The sequence below is a fragment of the Hylobates moloch genome, unplaced genomic scaffold (assembly GCF_009828535.3).
Source record: "Hylobates moloch isolate HMO894 unplaced genomic scaffold, HMol_V3 SCAFFOLD_26, whole genome shotgun sequence".
In the NCBI taxonomy this organism is placed as follows: Eukaryota; Metazoa; Chordata; class Mammalia; order Primates; family Hylobatidae; genus Hylobates; species Hylobates moloch.
Genome location: NW_026652301.1, coordinates 158633 through 180745, shown reverse-complemented (window position 1 = coordinate 180745; position 22113 = coordinate 158633). Strand labels below are relative to the sequence as shown.

At 42.6% G+C, this 22113-nt stretch overlaps 1 protein-coding gene and 1 pseudogene across 4 annotated transcripts in view; one reads left to right on the top strand and one right to left on the bottom strand.

Moving 5' to 3' along the window:
• LOC116463124 (uronyl 2-sulfotransferase) overlaps positions 1-22113 on the top strand; it is a 442893-nt gene that overhangs the window by 366051 nt on the left and 54729 nt on the right. Inside the window, exons 12-14 of one of the 4 annotated variants that reach the window (XR_004246581.2) lie at positions 1394-1461; positions 2930-3003; positions 4904-7054. The exons of 1 other annotated variant lie outside the window; for it this stretch is intronic. The gene's annotated coding sequence lies outside the window, so the exon portion shown is untranslated. Of the gene's footprint in view, positions 1-1393; positions 1462-2929; positions 4739-4903; positions 7055-22113 lie in introns of those variants that run through there. 2 more of the 4 variants (XR_004246579.2, XR_004246582.2) reach the window with 2 other exon arrangements.
• LOC116463125 (U2 small nuclear ribonucleoprotein B''-like) lies at positions 7063-8660 on the bottom strand (annotated as a pseudogene).

The window sequence follows — 22113 nt, the reverse complement described above, 5'->3', positions numbered from 1 at the left end:
GGACAGCATTAGGAGATATACCTAATGCTAAATGATGAGTTAATGGGTGCAGCAAAACAACATGGCACATGGATACATATGTAACAAACCTGCACATTGTGCACATGTACCCTAAAACCTAAAGTATAATAAGAAAAAATTAAAAAAACTTTTTAAAATAAAAATATATATTAAATGAGTACATTTTTTCACATTTTACAGAAATACATGTTAACACTTTTCAAAATATGATTACATCTTTGCTTATTCAGGTTCTTTCAAGATATTAAAGTTTCTCTGTATAGTGAAACACACAATGAAGAGTACCTATTTTATATCTGTTATTTGTGTTCAAGGCAGGTAAGTTCTTAGAGAGCAACAAGACTCTTTTAAGAGGGCTCTGGATGTGATAATAACTAGCATTCTATGATGGTCATAAGGTACACATGCTATTAGGTTGATGCGAAAGTAATTGTAGTCTTGACATTAAAAGTCATTTCAAAAATGGCAATTACTTTTGCATCAACCTAATAGTTGAGTCCTTACAGTAATTCTGAGGGGGTATTATCTGTATTTCACACACGTGGCCACTCAGATGCAAGAAATGAAGTAAATTACCTGAACTCACATTGCTTAGAAGAAAGCAGAGCTGGGATTCAAATCGAGATCTTCTGATACCAAATTCCATACACCATACATCATGTACCAGTATTCCTAGTTGCAGAAGACATTGAATATTAGAAAAAGGGAGGTGACTAAAATCAATTCTCACTTCCAAGCATGCTGTGGGGGCTGCTTTTTTTTTTTTTTTTTACCAGTTTCATACATGCGTGTGTCTACTTGCCATTTCTCCCCTGTCCCTTCCTGTTCCCTCCTCTTCTATCCTATCATCCACTCTCCTCTTCACTCTTATCTACCTTCCCATCTATCATCCTCTCTTACACACATCAATAGACTACAGGTAGACACTTTTTATTTCACCATAGCAGTGACTCAGATTTCCAATAAATTGAAAGCAACATTAAATGCACTAATTTTAACATGTTATCATTGAGCTTGCAATGAGTTTTTTTTTTTAAATAGTATTGATTACCTGAAAGTGTACTTGAGAAAGTGACTTATATATCATTTTACAAGATTGGATTGGGTTAAGGACAATCTTCCTGAGTCTGGACCACATCTGTCAACCAAGCTACAGAGTTTGCAGGGGGGCGAGAATGGGTTTGGGCCGAAGGTCTTTGGGACCCTCACCCTGGAGGGCACATCTTTGAGTTTCTTCTTCTCCTAGGAATTCTCTTTTCAGGGTGAGTCAAATTAATTTGAACATATCTACCTGGCCATGAAGGATTTAGTGCTGTGTTACATGAAAAGAAATATCTGTGATTATGAAGATGATTAATATTTTTACTTTCAGATTGGTCCCCAAGGAAGAGAAATAATGGTTCCTGAGCCAAATGTATCTTCCACTGAGAGTGAGAAAATGTAAGTCACTTAGGGGAGAAATCTTGTTCTAGCCAAAAGGACAGGCAGTGGCTGCAAAAAAAACAAGTTGTTGTAGTGCTTACAGCACTGATTAAAGCATCAGCCCCTCCTTAGCTTCTCCAATCCCACTCTAAGTCACCATTAATCTAATTCTTTTTTTTTTTTTTTTTTGAGACAGAGTCTCGCTCTGTCACCCAGGCTGGAGTTCAGTGGCGCAATCTCGGCTCACTGCAAGCTCCACCTCCCGGGTTCACGCCATTCTCCTGCCTCAGCCTCTCCGAGTAGCTGGGACTACAGGCACCCGCCACCACGCCCGGCTAATTTTTTATATTTTTTAGTAGAGACGGGGTTTCACCGTGGTCTCGATCTCCTGACCTCGTGATTCGCCCGCCTCGGCCTCCCAAAGTGCTGGGATTACAAGCGTGAGCCACCGCACCCGGCCACCATTAATCTAATTCTACCAAGGCTCTCCAATAGATTCCATTCTGCAGTTTATACATTTTGTGGTAAATTTGTGTGTAAGTGATCCTAAGAAACTGCTAACCCACAGCAACCATGATGCTTAAAGAAGATGGGGAAAGGGTTATCTCTCGTTCTCTTTGACGAAAGTGTCATTGGAAGGAAAGTCTGACGTATTCCCTGTTGGTTTTGTGCCAGACTCAGAAATCCATCTTAGGTGGGGAAACAGAACACATTAGAAAATTAAATGATCTGGTAGTCTCTGATCCCAAAGGACTAAAAATCCAGTTGGAAAGCAAGATCTAGACAGAAGAAAATCTAATAGCAACCAAAGGGCCAATGATAATAAAGCCAACAGAATAAAAAGTAAGCCAGAACACCAACCATAAGTTCAGCAAAGGGAGAAAAGAACATAACATCCTACAAAAGATTTTTTGGGGCAGCATTAGAGGTTTTAAGCATAAGCACACAATTCACCCTTGTTTAGAAAGAGTATAGGTTTCTGCTAAAAGGTTGTAAGGGCCACAGGTAATGTTGGCATGCTGGTGAGACCTAGACTTTCTCACTGTTCCATCCACTATGCCAAGCCTGCTGCTGGAGATACAAGGGACCCTGTAATTGCTTTAATATTGCTGCTAACAGTGGAAATTGTTATATTCATTACCTGATCCCTCTAAATTCCAAGCCAGTGTCCCAATTTAAAAAAAAAAAAGTTCTTTCTTTTCTTTTTTTTTGAGATGAAGTCTCGCTCTGTCACCCAGGCTGGAGTGCAGTGGCACCATGTCGGCTCACTGCAGCCTCCACCTCCCAAGTTCAAGCGATTCTCGTGCCTCAGCATGAGATGCATTTTTAGTAGAGATGGGGTTTCACCACAAGCTAGTCTCGAACTCCTGACCTCAAGTGATCCGCCTGCTTCGGCCTCCCAAAGTGCTGAAATTATAGGCATGAGCCACTGCGCCCAGCTGAAAAATGTTATTTTCATTTTAGTTTAATTTGTTCTTCTTTATAGGTCATGGAAAAAGAAGCAAAAGTTTGTCCTGTGTCCTACTTCAGTGACAGAAGCAAAATGGCCACTTTTCACATGTTAGTTTCCCTACAGTGCACCATATGGTTGCTGTGCCGGCGGTCCTAGGGGAGGAGGGGAAGCCATGAGCCTCCCATGGCCTCAGCTCCAGCACTTGCCTCTCAGGCCTGCAGGACTGCAGGTCCCCACCCCGCGTTCCTATCCCAGACCATCCCAAGTCTCCTGTCGTTTAAAAGAAAGGAATGTGTTTACTTTTAAGACTAGAACCTTAAGCCTGAAATATAATTGGCTGCCCTTGATAAAGCAGAATTTGGGCCAAACAGGCCCTATCCTGAGAGAATGCATGACTTTTAATAACTAAAAACCAGGTACAGTTGGTCGTGAATGATAACATACTAGGGTGTTTCCAAATAACTCAAAGACCTTTTGCTGTTGGGAGACTGGCTACCTTGACTATTTATTAGATCCAATTGCAAGTAGAAACTACTTTAAAAAAAAAAAAACAAAAACAAAAAAACGCAGCTGTCTGTAGTCCAAAACCATGGAAACCAGCTCTCTCTGCAAACAATGAGCCTGCTTCCCGCCAAGACAGCCAGAGCTTCTCAGTTCTCATGATTTTCTTCCAAATCCCAAACACCAAATGCCTTTAAAATGCACAAAAGAGCAAGGAGCCTACTGAATTGGCAGTTATTCCTGCTCCTTTTTAGTCAATGTCTGTGTAAAGAAAGGGAAGGCATAAAAAGATACGTGTTTTGCTTAGTTAGGGTTTCCAAAGACAAGATGGCCTCAGGACAAGCTAAGCCTCCGCTTAGAGAGCTGCTTGGAGCAACCCAGGGAGTGCCTCTGCATTTTCATGGCCAGTGTATGTTTTCCTTCTCAGCAAAGGCCTTGTTCCAGGGGAAACTGAAATGTATGAGGTCCAGAAGGAACCCCATAGAAACCACACTGCATCTCAACAGGGCCACAGTCAGCACATAGTTTCCAGGTTATAAACCTCCCTCCCCCTTCACCCTTCAATCCCAGAGAGTCTGCAGTCTGCTTTACAAACACTCTTGCAGCATATGACTAGAAGCCCGTGTGAACTGGAATCTCAAATACACACCAAAATGCAGATAATGCTATCAGGGTCATCCTGCAAGGCCCACCTGTTCCCCCAGAGGCCAACTCAAGCAAAACTGAGGCACGGCTGAGGCCCAATGCGGGAAGAGGCTTTCCACCTCCAGCCTCAGCAGCCTGTCCGCATCCACAGGCCCAAGGCAGTGTCCTCATGGACTGGGACCCTCTGTTCACACAAGACAGCTAGCTGTTACTCAAGCTACATCAGCACAGCCCAGGATCGCTTATCTCTTCCTGAGAACCTCTCCACTGCCTTGGGGTCAAGTTGCCCCTCAGTGCTCCCCGTATCTGCATATTGCTCCCACTCCAGCTCCTTCACCAGGCTGCGAGCTCCATTCTGTTCACTGCTGCATCCCCGGTCCTTAGGTCAGTGCCTGGTACTCAGCAGAAGCTCAACAGACATTTCTTAAAAGTTGTTGGAGTGTCACTGTTGGAGAGATCCATGCTAACTATCCATTCATTAGAATGAATCTCTATTGGTAGTTCAGTGGAAGAAATATGAGTAAAAGAGATATTTGGAGCAGGGGGCAACTTCCAAAAATCCATCAAATAGGCTGCCACCTGTGTATCAGCCTGCTCTGTGCATCAGCTGTAACCTTTATTATGTATTGGAATTCTTTGAGAATGTGATTAAATCTACACACCCTTTATTCAAAAAAATACACACACACACACACACACACACACACACACACACACACACACACACACACACACATACATGCATTGTTGTCTGTAATTTCAAGAGTTTTAGAGGATCCCCTGAAGCACATTCCTGGGACCCCAGGCTAAGAACACCGGCGCCATCTTAAAATTTGATACTTTTCTCTGCTTCTATTTTAGTCTTCTACCTCCCTGAGGGCAGGAAGGAAATCTTAGTCAACTCTGTGTCTACCATCATTCCTTGCACATAGTGGGGATCCCTTGAGAAAAATGCACACAAACCGAGAAAGCAATGAACCAGTGACTCTTGAAATTCAGCAGTAGCACCGATCCTAAGCAATCCACCATTTGCTTCTGTACTTTCCCTCCACCTACCCATCCATGGAAGCATGTCTAAGACTTGCAGAGTCAGAAATAAGGAGTGCTTCTGACATCTATGCAGAGCAAACAACCAAGAGTGCCTGCCCCAGGACATTGTCCTCTGTGGTGAGGGAGATGGTTGCAGGACTGTCCCCAGAGGATGCTTTCTAAACCTATCGGGGCATGTTTTGGTTGTCACAATAATCAGGGGGCCACCGTCAGTGTTTATTGGGTGAGACACCAGACATGTTGCAATGTCTAGGCTAATTCTGCATTGCAAAGAATTGTCCAAAGTCTCACCTGGCTCCCAATTGTACCATCAGATATTCTTGTAGGTGAAAACATATTTATAGATCTGTGATTCTGGATCCTAACTCTGTGTTACAAAGTAATTTTTGTACAGTTCTAAATGTACACTGAATTTTCCAAAAATGCAGCTACCACATAAGTCCATGTGAGATTGTAGATTGTTCGGTTGGAACTTTACAAAGAGCTGTTCACCTTTTGAAAAATCTCAATACTAATGTCTACACCTCTGTTGGAATTTGAGCCACCAGCGAAGCACACCTGTATCATGCTACATGTGAGAGCCATTATATTCAGTGATTCTACATAGGTATACAAGCTCTGACTACTTTATCATGCCTTCTGTTGTAGTTGTACCCAAGCATTACATACTTAAATGTATATTGTTCTTTAAAATTATTTTTTAACATTTCTCATTTATATTCCGGTAAGAATATTCTATTGAATTTCAAAGTTATGTTTAGAAGTTTTGTTACCTAGATGTTTAATTTCAAGAGATTAAAAGCAATGTTACAAAAAGTTTCCTATAAAAAGGAAATTAAGTTTGATAGTGAATTACAGCAATACCATTTATATAGCGAATCATTAAGGATGCTTTTAGATGCAAGTAACAGCATGCTAAATGTGATTTGAAAAATAAAGATGTTAGTTTTTTCATAAAACAAGAAGCCCAGAGGTAGGTATTTTCAATGTTGGCTTAGTGGCTTAATGAGGTGGAAAATAACCCAGGTGACTGTCATCTTTCTGCTCAGCTACCTTCAGTGAGTTGTCATTTATCCTCAGGATTGTCCCTTTGAGGTTGCAAGAGAACTGCTGCAGCTCAGTCTGTATCCAAAAGGAAGAGGCACTAATTTTCCCTTGCATAGATCTTTTAACTAAAGAGGAAGGTTTTTTCCAAAAGCTCCAGGAAAGACTTTCTTTCTGGTTTAATTCACCAGGATTTAACTAGATGCTGATGGCAACAAGGGGAGCTGGGAAAGCTAGTGTTTTCAGTATTAAATACAGGTGGCTCTGCTGGCAAGGCTCTGGGCGGGGGACTCGGGGGCACAGGTGCAAATGGCTGTTGGTTGCAAACATAACTGCTTGCTATGATTACTCAGAACAAAAAACAACAAATGGTAGGTTTTAGAATGATATATCTATATGTTTATACTTCAACCAAAAGTATGGAAAAAAGTCATCAGTAAGACTATGTTTAATGGTATTGATTCTCCATACCCTTTTTCTTCCTAGTTGCCACAATTTATTGATGTTTGTTTTTTGTTTTTGTTTTTCTTTTTTTTTTTGAGACAAGGTCTTGTTCTGTTGCCCAGGCTGGAGTTCAGTGGCACGATCACAACTTACTGCAGCCTCAACCTCCTGAGCTTAAGCCATCCTCCCACCTCCAACTCCCAAGTAGCTAGGACTACAGCTGTGCCACCATGCCTAGCTAATTTTTTCTTTTCCTGTAGAGACAAGGGTCTCTCTATGTTGCCCAGGCTGGTCTTGAACTCTTGGGCTCAAGTGATCCTCCCACCTCAGCCTCCCACAATGTTGGGATTACAAGCATGAGCCACCATGCCCAGCTCTAGTTGCCATAATTTGATTTTAAATCAAAGTGGCGTGTTCTATGTTCAAAAATGATTCAACTGTGCCACCTACCTCATGGCTTTGGTGTGGGTGACAAGCGAGAATATATGCAATTACACCTCTAAGATATTCTTGATATGATAGCATTATCCCCAAAGAATGCATATAAAGCATAGCTGTAAGTTTATTTTTCACAGAATACAAATCAAAGTTTATTGTACAAAATTAAGGCCTTCATATTTCATAATTCACCAAGGCTAAAGAAGCACTAGATAATTTAAGTCCGTCACAAAAATTTCACTTTCACTTCCCCAATCTCTATTACAATGACCCAACCAAATGTTAGAAAAACAAACACTATAAATAACACCAAGTCCTTTAAAGATGACTATCCCAAATGTTATTTCTTGGCATAGGTGATCTTCATAGCATGGGATGTTGTGATCTTAAATCCCTGTAAAGCATCCTTGGCAGCTCCAGCCTGCCCATCATTTTCAAATTCAACAAAAGCAATGTCATGCCTCCCTGGTACTAGACGTACTTCCTTGAAGCCAGGGAACTGATTAAACAGCATAGATAACATCATCTCATTAGTCTCTTCTGTTAAGTTATTAAGGAATAAAATATAGTTTGGAGGACAATCGAGGACCTGAGGATTTGGTGTTGAATTTCCTTGGGTATTAGCTGAATTTGGAGTTCCCTAGCCAGGCATTTTGTTTGTGGTTGTTGCAGTCTGTTCCACAGTTTTGGCTTTTTTCTTTTCTTTTTTCTTTTCTTTGTCAGCAAAAGTGCCACACATTTCAGATATTATATCCGAATCTGTTTCTGCATATGTATTCGGATTGGTTTACCATAAAATGGAAATCCTTGTAACTGTCTCTAAGCATTTGTGGATGAGCCCAGTTCTTAAATATGACAAAGGCCTGCCCCTCATCTTTATGGTCTTTAAAGCCACAAAGTCCACCACATGACCAAACTGAGAAAACAGGGCATATAGGGATCTCTTCAATTCTTCCTTTTTAATTTTGTCATTCATGTTGTTGATATAAATTGTATGATTTGGTCTGATATCCATGTTTGCGTTAAATTCTTCAGAAAGAGACAGTGAATAATCTAAGGGCTATGCCATCTCCCGTAAGAAACAAAAAACTACTCTAAGTTTATTTTAAGCTAGATTTCACGGCTTAAATTAAAATTAAAATGGAAAAAAATGTGTGAGATTGAAATTTTGCAATCTAACTTTCAGATTCACACAAGAGATCTGATAGGCTAGACTACTAGAGTATTGAGAATGTAACCTTTAAAAAAACGGAAATAGCAAAAAGGAGAATATTCTGTCCTGTTTTAATCCCCACTGGCCATGCCCTGTCGAGATCTAGAACACAATTAGGCACTAGAACCAGGAGCCAACAAAGGGTGATGCTGTTCTCTCCAACTGCCACATGCTGAGCATCTCCATGCTCTTTGGTGCTGCTCAGTGGAGCCAGAGCTAACCCTGGGGACCAGATGTCTGGGTTTGCCCAGGAAGGTCTCACTTCACTCATACTACTGATATGGACAGGAGGCAAGGAAATACCGGGTAGTAGAGGGCGGTTCCCCAGCAAAGGCCCCACCCTCAAGCCTGGACACCTGAGGCCTTAAATGGGAATGGGCATTCCTGTTTTTGCCCCCAACTGTTGCCTTTTCCAAGACCACCCTGGCCCATCACACCCCCCATCCTGTACCCATAAAAATCTGCTCCACGAGCAGAAGCACGGCAGAGCGGCAGAGCGGCATGGCAGAGAATGAGAGAAGAGAGGAAGCACCTGAGAGGAGTTCAGCTGGGGGCAGTCAGAGAGGAGATCAGCTTCAGGAGGGCTGAACTCCAGGGGAACATCATCTTCCCACTCCATCCCCTCTCCAGCTTCCCATCCCACTGAGAGCCACCTCCATCACCAAATAAAATCCCCGCATTCACCGTCTTTCAAGTACATGTAACCTGATTCTTCCTGGATGCAAGGCAAGAATTTGGGATGCACTGGGTGCAGAAACCCAAAAAGGCTGTCACCCTGACTCTTCACTGAGCGGTTTAACACTTAAGCCATCCCTGGACAGCAGGGCTAAAAGAGCACTGTAATACTCGTAGACACTGCCATGGGGCCAGAGCCCAAAAGTGCTCACCCTGGCTCCAGCACCTGCTCACCTGCATGCTCCCTCCTGTAAGGGGTTTGAGCATGTGGTGGCCGAGCAAACAAGCCACACCCGTTGCAAGTCCCACAAAGGGGTCCAGGGAGTCTCCCATTTCATTACTCCTACCCTAATTAAAACTGTGCTGGTTTGGGGATAGTTACCCCATGAATCAATTTGGAAATTCTAGACATAAAATCTCGACTCACACCCAATCCCTCAGCTGACGAAAGAAAAGCTAAAAGAAGGGGAAAGCTGTAGGGTTGGGGAGTTGGAGCAGAAGAGGGTTAAGCAGGAAGAAAAAAAAAGAGTAGGCCATTAAGAAAATAAAAACTCGGGCCCTACATTAGGAAGAACAAAAATTCAGAATGCCATTCCTCCAGGTATTCTCCTTCTTGGCTGGGAGGGCTGGTGGGGAAGGAAAATTTCACAACAGCCCAATGAATGGATGGCTTGTTTCCCTCCAAGGAGGCTTACAGCTGGACACCAGTAGTCCGAATAGTGGTCCTGCTTCTCAGGCAGGCTTCCAAGGCCGCCAAGTATTACAAGCCCTTCATAGAGCAGTGGATTTTAAAGGTGAATTGAAACTATTTTAAGATCCCTCTTGGGTAGCAGATGGACAGAATGACGGATCGTTACTATGGTGTAGTTGTTTTCATTCCTGGCCCAACTGCCGCACTAAGCACACAGCACTGTGGGCTCCACAAGAGACAGGCATGGTTTGCTGTCTCTGCAAGCACGATGTGTTCTGTAAAACATGCAAAGAAAGAAGAGTGGGAACCAGACTACAAGTTCTTCTAAACAAAATAGAAAAACATTTACTAGGCCATAACAGGACTAGGCAAGCTAATGCAGAATTTCGCTTTGATGTTATCTTTGAGACCCAGTTGGGGGAAGCGGGGTGACATGTATGTGAAAGTGTACTTTCAGGAGTTTTATTCAGTAAGCCAAAAACTAAGTCTTTTGATTGGATCAGTGTTACCCAATTTTGGGGCCAAAATAATAATAATAAACTTTGGTATAGCTCAGTGGTTAAGAGTTCCAGTTCTAGGCCGGGAGCGGTGGCTCATGCCTGTAATCCCAGCACTTTGGGAGGCCGAGGCGGGTGGATCACAAGGTCAGGAGATTGAGACCATCCTGGCTAACATGGTGAAACCCCATCTCTACTAAAAATACAAAAAAATTAGCCAGGTGTGGTGGCAGACACCTGTAGTCCCAGCTACTTGGGAGGCTTAGGCAGGAGAATGGTGTGAACCCGGGAGGCAGAGCTTGCAGTGAGCCGAGATCGCACCACTGCACTCCAGCCTGGGCGACAGAGCTAGACTCCATCTCAAAAAAAAAGAGTTCCAGTTCTAGATTAGATAGCCTTGATTCAAATCTCAGCTTCATCAGGTACTAGTAACTCTAGGCAAGTTTCTTAAACACCTTGTATCTTGGTTTTTTCATCAGTAAAATGCTGATGGTGCCTCTGTCATAAGGTTGTTGGGAACAGCTGATAAACAAAATGCTTAGGACACTGCCTGGCACATCCCGGAGCTTGTTAATGTCAGTTGTGGTGGTAGTTGTCACTATTAAAAGGTATAATTTCAAGGTTCCATTGTAATCTCTTAAATGTGCTTAGCTGTGCTCAATTTGACAGCCAGGGAAAAACTTTTTTTCAGAGATAAGCTACTGATATTTTGATAATGCTCCCAGTTTCCCTCCCTTGAGTAGGTCAGGAAGGAGGAGGGTTTGTGAAAGAATGGAGCTATTAAAAAACATAGTTACAGGGTTGTATAGCTCTAGGGGGTTTCTGTGCTGCCCTGGTTACTTTTCTTGCAGAAAAGAAGGAAGTGTTTGGGAGGCTGAGGCTGGCAGATCACGAGGTCAAGAGATCGAGACCATCCTGGCCAATGTGGTGAAACTCCGTCTCTACTAAAAATACAAAAATTAGCCAGATGTGGTGGCATGCGCCTGTAGTCCCAGCTACTTGGGTGGCTGAGGCAGGAGAATTGCTTGAACCCGGGAGGCAGAGGTTGCAGTGAGACGAGATCGTGCTGCTGCACTCCAGCCTGGCGACAGAGGTAGACTCCGTCTCAAAAAAAAAAAAAAGAAGGAAGTGGTAAGAATTCATAGCAATTAGAGTCACCAAAGCTGGGAAGGTAGGACTGAAATGTTTTTGTTCCACAAAAGTTTTCTGAGCCTTTACCTTTATTAGGACATTTCCATGCTACCTATGCGATGCTCAAGGACTTCATTCATTCACTCATTTATTCCACGAGTCTGTGAGCATTAACTATGGATCAAGAACTGTCCTAGGGGCTGGAGATAGAACAACAGACACAACAGGGTCTTAATCTCAGGGCCTCACAGAGTATGGGGGATGCTGACCATTAGCAATCATTAGTGATAGCTCAGGAACTCAGGGAGCAGAGAGGAAAGGGCCAAACTCATCACTTGATGCATGGGAAAGCAATCTCAGGTACCAGCACGGGCAGAGTCCACATAAGGAAGCGTTTCAAAGTGCAGAATTCCTGATTTGATGTCAGATTTTAAAAAGCAGGTAAAACTCAGAGTCAATTTAGTATGAGCAGCTAGGGGAGACACGGGAGTTGGCAAGGCAGGGAGTAGGTACCACTCATTAGTTCTTTGCCTGCAGCGTGACCAGCCTTGTGCTAAGCCCTTTCCGCCATGCTCTATGACAATCCACTGAAGTCAGGATGGCTGTTGTCCTTTGACAGATGAGAAACCCGAAGCACAGCGTATTTAAGTGGCTTGGTCAAGGTCTTCCAGCTGCTTAGTTGTGCTGGGTTAAGCAAATGGCTGTGGCTTCAAGCTTTGGTTTTCCATTGCCCAACGGCGGCTCGGTTCCAGGAAGGCAAGTGGAGTCCATCCAGGATATTATGAAAGGAAAACTAAGAGGACGTTCTTACATCCAGAATGATGGTAATATGTTTAAAATTAGATTATATTAGGAAACTGGCAATACTATGTGTCCCTAGGTGTGATCCAGCCTGGATGGCAAGCCAGGCAAATGAAGTTCATTATCGATAGCCTGATATGCCCAAAGTGTTAATTTGCATGTAGGACTTGCACTGGCTGCTCAGTCAGGCTACTTGCGATCTCTCTTTCCCTGAGATACCCATTTGGCCCAGGGATGTATGCAAATGAGTTCTGGATGTTCATAAAAGCTCTGTCTCCCCACAAAATGCAGATTGCCAAGTGTTGCATCTCTTCCAACCAAGTTTTCATTCTCATCTCTTTGGTTCTTTGATTGATTTTGCTACTCCATTTCTAGAACCTTCTTCAGCATCACCCCATCTTGGGTTGGTTAGTGTTTATGTTCAGCCCTAAGTAACAGAAACCTGACTAAACAATGGCTTCAAAGAACCGTGAGGTTTAATTTTTCTTAGTGGCAGTTGCTAGCATTAGTGGAGATGTGAAAATGTTGATCCTGTCAAGAAGTAAATTGCTTGCATAGATGAAAGGTATTTCATGCTGCCCCAAGTCTCCAGATTGTTATTTACTGTCCTAGATGGGGCCATTTAGTTTTCATGACAGGGTGCTGACTTTCTAGTTACTGTCTTCTCTCTAGCTGGCCTGGCTCCATTCTAATTTTATCAGATTCAGTCTATTATTGGGCCAACCTGGAGCTTCCCTGGGAAGCTGCTCCACTTGCCAGTGGTTCAGAATGTGGGTCCTGGGTTAGCCCTGAGATGCCCTTGGTTTTGAGTTGCTGAAGCAGAGCCTTTACACACCCTCAGTCCCATGCTCTTCTGAGGGCACAGAGAAACCATGACATGGGAACAGGACATCATTGAAAAGCCTACTGTGTGCCAGGTGCTTCAGACACTTTCTCCCTGAAGCCTCATGAGAACCTAGGAAATGAATCCTATTATCTTTTCCATTTGGGAGATGAGGACACAGGTTTAGAAAATGTAAATAACAAGACTGTATGGCCAGCACAGGTCTGTCTGATCCCAAACCCTATTCTCTTTCCAGTCACAATGTGCTGAGCCCTGAAAGTTCCAAATTGTCCTAAGTTCCTTAGATACCTGCATCAAGGGTGGGGCAGGGGTGGAGAGGAGAAGGCAGAGTAGACACCATATCTCAGGGAACCTGGGATCAGGCCAGAACCCCAGGGGCTGGGTGCTACAGAAGAAATTTCCCTGGAGTCTGCCAGTGACCCAGACCAGGGTCTCTGGTGATTATATAACAGACATAGCTCCCCCAGACAGCTGGTATCCACAGTGGCAGAAACAGGGAATCCCTTAGCTAGTTTAGATATTCTATAAGAGCTAGGAGAAATCATACCTAGGTCTGCACTACGGTTAGGCAGAAAAGGTTCAAAATGCTGAGTTGCCTTGCTCCTGGCAAGAGTCACATCAGCTCCAGGTGGTGGCCACTTATCTTGTGCTCAGCAAAAACTATAATCAGTAGTTCTATATCTCTCTCTTTTTAAAAGTGACTTAGATTTAATAATCATTTAATAATCATACAGGGGGCAGTGCACAGACCCTCACTGCCCCAACAACATTTGCAAAAGGCACTGGGGCAGAAAGGGTCTGTATACTGCTCCCCAAACTGATCTCCATCAAGCAAAGGTTTCCACAGTGGCCCTTGTGTTCTGGTTCTAGAAGGAGAGGTAGCAATCTGCTGATCCTGTGGGCTCAGGTCTCCTTGCCCATCCCTCACTCCTCACCAGCATTAGGAGCCCCCATACCCCTCTCTGGTCATCATTCTTTGTTCTATGGCTTGGGGCAGTGCCACTGATCCACAGAAGAGGACTTCCATGTCTATAGTGGTCTTCGCCATTTCCCAGCAAATGGCCACAAGATGCCCAGTTCTTTCGTGTCCTCCCAGGTAGACATCCTGCATGTCTACCCCAGGTCTCACAGTTCTCTTGGGAGTGCTTGGCTTGAAAGAGAAATAAGCACATGGCTTGTCTATATCATACCTGTTTACGAAAGTTATTTCATGTGGGGAACCAAAGAAAAAAGTTGGAACAAAAAGGAAGATTCTGTGTATCGAGCCTCTGGAAATGGGAATCAATGAAACTCAAGCTCTCCCAGAAAAGTGTGGGGTGTGGGGTGGAGCCAAGATGGCCGAATAGGAACAGCTTCAGTCTATAGCTCCTAGCGTGAGCGACACAGAAGACGGGTGATTTCTGCATTTCCATTTGAGGTACTGGGTTCATCTTACTAGGGAGTGCCAAACAGTGGGTGCAGGATAGTCAGTGCAGTGCACTGTGCACCAGCCGAAGCAGGGCGAGGCATTGCCTCACTTGGGAAGTGCAAGGGGTCAGGGAGTTCCCTTTCCTAGTCAAAGAAAGGGGTAACAGAGGGCACCTGGAAAACTGGGTCAGTCCCACCCTAATACTGTGCTTTTTCAACGGGCTTGGAAAACGGCACACCAGGAGATTGTGTCCCGCACCTGGCTCGCAGGGTCCTATGCCCACAGAGTCTCACTGATTGCTAGTACAGCAGTCTGAGATCAAACTGCCAGGCGGCAGCAAGGCTGGGGGAGGGGTGCCCGCCATTGCCCAGGCTTGCTTAGGTAAACAAAGCAGCCAGGAAGCTCGAACTGGGTGGAGCCCACCACACCTCAAGGAGGCCTGCCTGCCTCTGTAGGCTCCGCCTCTGGGGGCAGGGCACAGACACACAGAAAGTCAGCAGGAACCTCTGCAGACTTAAATGTCCCTGTCTGACAGCTTTGAAGAGAGTAGTGATTCTCCCAGCACGCAGCTGGAGATCTGAGAACGGGCAGCCTGCCTCCCAAAGTGGGTCCCTGACCCCCGAGCAGCCTAACTGGGAGGCACCCCCCAGTAGGGACAGACTGACACCTCACTCGGCCAGGTACTCCTCTGAGACAAAACTTCCAGAGGAACTATCAGACAGCTGAATTTGCGGTCTCACGAAAATCCGCTGTTCTGCAGCCACCGCTGCTGACACCCAGCCAAACAGGGTCTGGAGTGGACCTCTAGCAAACTCCAACAGACCTGCAGCTGAGGGTCCTGTCTGGTAGAAGGAAAACTAACAAACAGAAAGGACATCCACACCAAAAACCCATCTGTACATCACCATCATCAAAGACCAAAAGTAGATAAAACCACAAAGATGAGGGAAAAAACAGAGCAGAAAAACTGGAAACCCCTAAAAGCAGAGCACCTCTCTGCCTCCAAAGGAACGCAGTTCCTCACCAGCAATGGAACAAAGCTGGATGGAGAATGACTTTGACAAGTTGAGAGAAGAAGGCTTCAGACGATCAAACTACTCCGAGCTACGGGAGGAAATTCAAAACAATAGCAAAGAAGTTAAAAACTTTGAAAAAAAATTAGATGAATGGATAACTAGAATAACCAATGCAGAGAAGAGCTTAAAGGAGCTAATGGAGCTGAAAGCCAAGTTTTGAGAACTACGCGAAGATTGCAGAAGCCTCAGAAGTCAATGCGATCAACTGGAAGAAAGGGTATCAGTCATGGAAGATGAAATGAATGAAATGAAGCAAGAAAGGAAGTTTAGAGAAAAAAGAATAAAAAGAAACAAACAAAGCCTCCAAGAAATATGGGACTATGTGAAAAGACCAAACCTATGTCTGATTGGTGTACCTGAAAGTGACGGGGAGAATGGAACCAAGTTGGAAAACGCTCTGCAAGATATTATCCAGGAGAACTTCCCCAATCTAGCAAGGCAGGCCAACATTCAGATTCAGGAAATACAGAGAACGCCACAAAGACACTCCTCGAGAAGTGCAACTCCAAGACACATAATTATCAGATTCACCAAAGTTGAAATGAAGGAAAAAATGTTAAGGGCGGCCAGAGAGAAAGGTCAGGTTACCCACAAAGAGAAGCCCATCAGACTAACAGCAGGTCTCTCGGCAGAAACTCTACAAGCCAGAAAAGAGTGGGGGCCAATATTCAACATTCTTAAAGAATTTTCAACCCAGAATTTCATATCCAGCCAAAGTAAGCTTCATAAGTGAAGGAGAAATAAAATACTTTACAGACAAGCAAATGCTGAGTGATTTTGTCACCACCAGGCCTGCCCTAAAAGAGCTCCTGAAGGAAGCACTAAACATGGAAAGGAACAACCAGTACCAGCCACTGCAAAAACATGACAAATTGTAAAGACCATCGAGGCTAGGAAGAAAGTGCATCAACTAACGAGCAAAATAAACAACTAACATCATAATGACAGGATCAAATTCACACATAACAATATTAACTTTAAATGTAAATGGGCTAAATGCTCCAATTAAAAGACACAGACTGGCAAATCAGATAAGGAGTCAAGACCCATCAGTGTGCTGAATTCAGGAAACCCATCCCATGTGCAGAGACACACATAGACTCAAAATAAAGGGATGGAGGAATATTTGCCAAGCAAATGGAAAACAAAAAAAGGCAGGGTTGCAATCCTAGTCTCTGGTAAAATAGACTTTAAATCAACAAAGATCAAAAGAGATAAAGAAGGCCATTACATAATGGTAAAGGGATCAATTCAACAAGAAGAGATAACTATCTTAAATATATATGCACCCAACACAGGAACACCCAGATTCATAAAGCAAGTCCTGAATGACCTACAAAGGGACTTAAACTCCCACACAATAATAATGGGAGATTTTAAAAACCCCACTGTCAACATTAGACAGATCAACGAGACAGAAAGTTAACAAGGATATCTAGGAATTGAACTCAGCTCTGCACCAAGTGGACCTAATAGACATCTACAGAACTCTCCAGCCCAAATCAACAGAATATACATTTTTTTCAGCACCACACCACACCTATTCCAAAACTGACCACATAGTTGGAAGTAAAGCTCTCCTCAGCAAATGTAAAAGAACAGAAATTATAACAAACTGTCTCTCAGACCACAGTGCAATCAAACTAGAACTCAGGATTAAGAAACTCACTCAAAACCGCTCAGCTACATGGAAACTGAACAACCTGCTCCTGAATGACTACTAGGTACATAATGAAATGAAGGCAGAAATAAAGATTTTCTTTGAAACCAATGAGAACAAAGACACAACATACCAGAACCTCTGGAACACATTCAAAGCAGTGTGTAGAGGGAAATTTATAGCACTAAATGCCCACAAGAGAAAGCAGGAAAGATCCAAAATTGACACCCTAACATCACAATTAAAAGAACTAGAAAAGCAAGAGCAAACACATTCAAAAGCTAGCAGAAGGCTAGAGATAACTAAGATCAGAGCAGAACTGAAGGAAATAGAGACACAAAAAACCCCTCAAAAAATTAATGAATCCAGGAGCTGGTTTTTTTAAAAGATCAACAAAATTGATAGACCGCTAGCAAGACTAATAAAGAAGAAAAGAGAAGAATCAAATAGACGCAATAAAAAATGAAAAAGGGGATATCACTACTGATCCCACAGAAATACAATCTACCATCAGAGAATACTACAAACACCTCTATGCAAATAAACTAGAAAATCTAGAAGAAATGGATAAATTCCTCGACAAATACACCCTCCCAAGACTAAATCAGGAAGAAGTTGAATCTCTGAATAGACCAATAACAAGCTCTGAAATTGTGGCAATAATCAATAGCTTACCAAGCAAAAAGAGTCCAGGACCTGATGGATTCACAGCCGAATTCTACCAGAGGTACAAGGAGGAACTGGTACCATTCCTTCTGAAACTATTCCAATTGATAGAAAAAGAGGGAATCCTCCCTAACACATTTTATGAGGCCAGCATCATCCTGATACCAAAGCCTGGCAGAGACAAAACCAAAAAAGAGAATTTCAGACCAATATCCTTGATGAACATTGATGCAAAAATCCTCAATAAAATACTGGCAAACCGAATCCAGCAGCACATCAAAAAGCTTATCCACCATGATCAAGTGGGCTTCATCCCTGGGATGCAAGGCTGGTTCAACATACGCAAATCAATAAATGTAATCCAGCATATAAACAGAACCAAAGACAAAAACCACATGATTATCTCAATAGATGCAGAAAAGGCCTTTGACAAAATTCAACAACCCTTCACGCTAAAAACTCTCAATAACTTTGGTATTGATGGGACGTATCTCAAAATAATAACAGGTATCTATGACAAACCCACAGCCAATATCATACTGAATGGGCAAAAACTGGAAGCATTCCCTTTGAAATCTGGCACAAGACAGGGATGCCCTCTCTCACCACTCCTATTCAACATAGTGCTGGAAGTTCTGGCCAGGGCAATCAGGCAAGAGAAGGAAATAAAGGGTATTCAATTAGGAAAAGAGGAAGTCAAATTGTCCCTGTTTGCAGATGACATGATTGTATATCTAGAAAACCCCATGGTCTCAGCGCAAAATCTCCTTAAGCTGATGAGCAACTTCAGCAAAGTCTCAGGATACAAAATCAATGTACAAAAATCACAAGCATTCTTGTACACCAATCACAGACAAACAGAGAGCCAAATCATGAGTGAACTCCCATTCACAACTGCTTCAAAGAGAATAAAATACCTAGGAATCCAACTTACAAGGGACGTGAAGGACCTCTTCAAGGAGAACTACAAACCACTGCTCAATGAAATAAAAGAGGATACAAATACATGGAAGAACATTCCATGCTCATGGGTTGGAAGCATCAATATCGTGAAAATGGCCATATTGCCCAAGGTAATTTATAGATTCAATGCCATCCCCATCAAGCTACCAATGGCTTTCTTCATAGAATTGGAAAAAACTACTTTAAAGTTCATATGGAACCAAAAAAGAGCCCGCATCGCCAAGTCAATCCTAAGCCAAAAGAACAAAGCTGGAGGCATCACGCTACCTGACTTCAAACTATACTACAAGGCTACAGTAACCAAAACAGCATGGTACTGGTACCACAACAGAGACATAGATCAATGGAACAGAACAGAGCCCTCAGAAATAATGCCGCATATCTACAACTATCTGATCTTTGACAAACCTGACAAAAACAAGAAATGGGGAAAGGATTCCCTATTTAATAAATGGTGCTGGGAAAACTGGCTAGCCATAGGTAGAAAGCTGAAACTGGATCCCTTCCTTACACCTTATACAAAAATTAACTCAAGATGGATTAAAGACTTACATGTTAGACCTAAAAGCATAAAAACCCTAGAAGACAACCTAGGCATTACCATTCAGGACATAGGCGTGGGCAAGGACTTCATGTCTAAAACACCAAAAGCAATGGCAACAAAAGCCAAAATTGACAAATGGGATCTAATTAAACTAAAGAGCTTCTGCACAGCAAAAGAAACTACCATCAGAGTGAACAGGCAACCTACAGAATGGGAGAAAATTTTCACAACCTACTCATCTGACAAAGGGCTAATATCCAGAATCTACAATGAACTCAAACAAATTTACAAGAAAAAAGCAACCCCATCAAAAAGTGGGCAAAGGACATGAACAGACACTTCTCAAAAGAAAACATTTATGCAGCCAAAAAACACATGCAAAAATGCTCATCATCACTGGCCATCAGAGAAATGTAAATCAAAACCACAATGACATACCATCTCACACCAGTTAGAATGGCCATTATTAAGAACTCAGGAAACAACAGGTGCTGGAGAGGATGTGGAGAAATAGGAACACTTTTACACTGTCGGTGGGACTGTAAACTAGTTCAACCATTGTGGAAGTCAGTGTGGAAATTCCTCAGGGATCTAGAACTAGAAATACCATTTGACCCAGCCATCCCATTACTGGGTGTATACCCAAAGGACTATAAATCATGCTGTTATAAAGACACATGTACACGTATGTTTATTGCGGCACTATTCACAATAGCAAAGACTTGGAACCAACCCAAATGTCCAAAAACAATAGACTGGACTAAGAAAATATGGCATATATACACCATGGAATGCTATGCAGCCATAAAAAATGATGAGTTCAAGTCCTCTGTAGGGACATGGATGAAACTGGAAACCATCATTCTCAGTAAACTATCGCAAGGACAAAAAACCGAATACCGCATGTTCTCACTCATAGGTGGGAATTGAACAATGAGATCTCAGGGACACAGGAAGGGGAACATCACACTCCGGGGACTGTTGTGGGGTGGGGGGAGTGGGGAGGGACAGCATTAGGAGATATACCTAATGCTAAATGACGAGTTAATGGGTGCAGCAAACCAACATCGCACATGGATACATATGTAACAAACCTGCACATTGTGTACATGTACCCTAAAACCTAAAGTATAATAATAATTTAAAAAAAAAGAAAAGAAACTATCAAAAAAAAAAAGAAAAGTGTGGGGTGCATTGTACAACTTAACTTTAGGGAACATGGTGCAATACAGTGCTTCCCACCCTCTCTGTTTTCGTGGTGCATGGGAAACATGATCATATTTGGACCACACACTGGGGGACAAGGTAAATGAGCAGGGCCACTCACAGCCAGAAACAACAGGCCAGGAAGCTCTGGAAACCCCAGACCCCAGCAGGCCTCACTGTGAACAAGGAACACAAGTCTGGGCGCACCATTGGGAGCCTGTAGTCCAGGCAACAGAAGCGTTGATGAAAATCCAGAGGAGCTCAATCCTGTTGTCACAGATGTGTGTATTTTTCCCCTGGGCAGCTCAGGAACCAACACAGCTACTTGGTGTCTGGAGCAGCTTTCTAAAACCTTCCCTCTCTGAGCCTCGACTTCACCTCAATCTAAAAATCACTCAGCAGCTCTGAACTCCTGATGATCAAGGGTCATTTTGATCATACATGATCAATTCTGTTTCTCTCTTACAGCCAAAAAGTCAACAATCCCCTAGGAAATGAAGGAAGAGAATTCGTATGATTCATACCATTACTGGGCAGTTTGTACTTTATCTCTTCCTTCCATAAAGGCTGTGGCAAAAAAAAAAAAAAAACTGTTGTATTTTGATTGGTGACACCCCACCAAAAGCTCTCAAGATACATCTTCTATTTTGCTTTTAATAGCTCTCACCTTATTCCATCTTACTGCTAATGTAAAATGTCAATTAGTACCTTTTTAAGAGGGCATTTTAAAAACAGTTTATTGCACCTTCAATTAAATTTATGACATAACTAGATATTGCAAAGACATATGAAAGCCATGATTGGAGTCCACAGAATTGATACTAAAAATAACCTAACAAAAGGAATAAGTGACTTAAATTCATGTATATGTTTATCAAATTTAATTTAATGAGTAGCTTTGAAATGACCCAGCAATCCCACTCCTAGGTTTATGTACCTGAGAGCAATTTGTGCATAGATCCCTCAAAAGATATGTACAAGAATGTTCATAGCAGCTTTATGTAAAATAGCCCCAAACTGGAAATAGCTCACATGTCTGTCAACAAAAGAATGTATAAATAACTCATGCTATATCCACATAATAAGATAATACTTGGCAATAAAGGCAACACACTTCTAATACTCACAACACAGATGCATCTCACAATAGAAGAATAGAAGCCAGTCACAAAATAATACATCTTTTATTATTTCACTTATATGAAGGTCAGGAGCACATGTCTGGAGTGGTTACCTCCAGATGGAGAGGCAGGGATTGACTGGAAAGAGTATGAGGAACTTTCTGGAGTGCTGGACTTGTGATGCTTTGATCCAGATGGTGGTTACAAATATGTACTCATGTTTAAACAGTGAGCAACACAGTTTAGATTGCTGTAGTTTATGTACTTGTGTATCACAATAAAAATTTAAAATATATTTGACATATATTGAGTGTCTGGGAAAATTTCCCTAGGCAACTAACTTTCCTTTTTGATTTAAAAAACAAAAATTAGAAGTTGAATTAGGCAAGGCCAGGACTCTTTGGAAGAGAAACAGTGATTATACATCACATCAGGGTCAGCTGGAAAAACTATTCAGCAAAATTCGCAGAACTTCGTCTGCTGACCTAGCCCATCCTGAAGTCTCTCAACATTGGTCTCATTCTACCCTTTTTTGCCTCCACCTCTCATTTTCCTGATTTGGGGATTGTTATGGGCTTAATTATGTCTCTCCAAATTTA